Source organism: Nestor notabilis, unplaced genomic scaffold, assembly GCF_000696875.1.
Source record: "Nestor notabilis isolate BGI_N333 unplaced genomic scaffold, ASM69687v1 scaffold7544, whole genome shotgun sequence".
In the NCBI taxonomy this organism is placed as follows: domain Eukaryota; kingdom Metazoa; phylum Chordata; class Aves; order Psittaciformes; family Psittacidae; genus Nestor; species Nestor notabilis.
This window is the reverse complement of record NW_009924187.1, coordinates 35,876-38,570: the sequence shown is the minus strand read 5'-3', so window position 1 is coordinate 38,570 and position 2,695 is coordinate 35,876. Positions and strand designations below refer to the sequence as shown.

General features: G+C 37.7%; 1 protein-coding gene across 1 annotated transcript in view; it reads right to left on the bottom strand.

Annotated features, from left to right (window-relative positions):
• CCDC93 (coiled-coil domain containing 93) overlaps window positions 1-2,695 on the bottom strand; it is a gene marked incomplete at both ends in the record, with an annotated part of 38,178 nt that overhangs the window by 490 nt on the left and 34,993 nt on the right. The window lies entirely within an intron of this gene.

Below are 2,695 nucleotides of genomic sequence, written 5' to 3'. Positions count from 1 at the left end.
CAGCAGGAACAGATAGGAAACAGATTATCTGATAGCACTGTGTGGAAAAAAAGTGCACTATACTACATAATTCAAGTTAATCATGTGCAAGATGCCCAAGAAAGCTCTTACTGTTTTAAAGCCTTTTTTTCTCTTCTTACAATTTAGTCATGCTGGTAGAATTAAATAATGCTTTCCTTTCAAATACTTTTTGGTTTAGGTGATTATAGCAGATGTTGGTAATAGCTCAGTGGGGAAGGTAAGGCCCAGACATGCATTCCCTTTGGGCCTGCAACATGATGACTGATACTCAAATATGCAAAGTGTTCATCTATTTCTTGGTTCTTCAATGCCTCAAGAAACCTAAAATATTTGTGATTCCCAAGGGAAGAGTTCAACAGAGAAGGAGGGTTGGCAAAAATTGTTATGGCTAATACATTAAGCACTGTGTAGAATCCTAAACCTGGAAAAAATGCATGGGTTAAAAAAGATAAACCTGAGTGAAATCATGCTTATTACATTAAACTCTGAAGACTAACGAGTTCCCATCTTTAAATAAAACCTTTACTGAACTAATATGCTAGACTAAGCTTTTGAATGGAACCATTTAGAGACAGCATGACCTCCCCTGCCACATCACAATGTCTCGAACATACAAATTTTGAAAGAAATACCAACTTTTGATTTGAACAATTCTGTTCTCCAGCTGAAGCCCAACCACAGCCCACAGCTCAAAGCTGAACGTTTTAGTGACTGCTACTTCTGCAGTAATGAGATGATGGGGACCAAGGAGTTTTCTCATTGCTGCAGTATGATTGTGACACATGTTCTACACATGCTTTAGCCTCAAGAAACATACTGAGTACTGGGAGCCTGAAAGCACTGATGAATGCAGGAAAGCCTGGGACAAGCTGAAAAATTAGTAAGGGCTGTTCAGCATGTTCCACAAAGATTTTCCAAATGCTGAAATAAATCTGCTTCTTGAAGAACTGCACGAATACAAGGATCTCCAACAGGCTTACTTCTGGTGTGCTCTATTAGTTTGTTTTTGCAGGACTGGAAAGATGCATTTCTCTAACCATTTCCTTCTTGCAGCTCTTTGCTTTCTGGCAGCAGCTCTGGTAGTCACATATCTTTTATGAGTGGATTCCACATACCAACTCAGAAGAAAACTTTCAAGACTTCCAGTGGGTTAGAAAGTTGTACCAGCTTATGAAGCTTTGCGGGCACACACCAGAGCCCACGTAAGGTAAGACAGACAAAGCAAGAAGATGAAGAAGGAGGCAACTGGCTCACTGATTCTCTTGAAACCACAGCTTAATGCTTTTTCAAGGAAAGAGATTCGGTTAGGTCAAAAATAAAGCAGGAGATTCTAGTACAGAATCGCAGAATCACTGAGGTTGGAAGGAATCACTGAAGATTGTCTTGTCCCAACACCCCTTAGGTCAAAGTTCAAAAATACCAGGTTTTGGCAACTCCAAATATCACCTGAATCTGGCTGAATGAAAAGCCTCTAAAAAATACCACAATTCACAGGCAGACTTGCTAGAGGTTTTCAGGTCATTTTTCCAAAAGCTTAGCTTGTATAATACAAGTTCTTGGCTACAACTGAGCAGCGTGTTATCATAGGTAACTACACATATTTTGTCCTGTAGCTTCGATCTTAATCTTTCTTTACTTCATATATAGAGGACGCTCCCATCTTCTGAGCAAGCAGATGCTCTAAGCATAGATTGTCTGAAGTCACCTAGACATGATAGAGAAAACATCTGCAGAAAATTTAATGCAAGACAACAAAGTTGTCTTTATAGCTGGACTTGATTAAATAAACTGTACAGCCCGTAAGAAGCAAAGCGGGGGGAAGGAAGTACTGGATTTGTACTCACTAAAGAAGTGCATCTATTCCATGCATTGAGTCAGACAACACATGGAAGATACCACATAATTGTATCACCAGAGATGTTTCATCAGGTCAAAGATTTGCAAAATTAGATAAAACTTTTAGGACTGTTCAACCTTCAAGAGCTTGGTTCACACATGTATTTAATAAATGCAAAATACCTTTAGAACACTAGCTAGCTCTTCTTGGTAGAAACTTATTTTAGCCTATGCTAATACACAAGCTACATCAAATATACACCAGTAAATATACCGGTCTTTTATCAGTTTAATAGAATAACTTCAAAATTTCATTCAGTTTGTATGTTCCATACCGTCTATGCACAGTGAGTGCACAGCACACAAACCTCTATCCAAAAAGTCAACTGAGCACATTTACCTATTTTATAACATCTTATCATAAAAAAAGTTAAAGACAATTTGTAGTCTATTCCTACCAAGATACTGCAGGATATTTATGTTTACATAGTTCAGTTCAGAACCAGGTATCTCATGTCAATGAAAACAATGCAAGCAATCTAATGTTAATAGCAATTAATTAAACACACCTCAAATTTACTGCAACCTCATTTGTACATGGTGAATTAAGGACTTTCTAAACAAACATTATCCAAAATGACTGAACCCACTGCAGACAAAATTTACTCCAGAGATCCTGTGCATCAAGTTTCATGCTCAACAAAATTCTTCCAGCCAGTTTATAAAACCTTGAAAATAGGGTGTATAACATGAATACCAAAAAGTCCTTAAGAGACCACAAAGTTAGCAAGTGCTGTTATTATATGCTTTATGCTTAAAAATGCAATTGCCCTCCTTT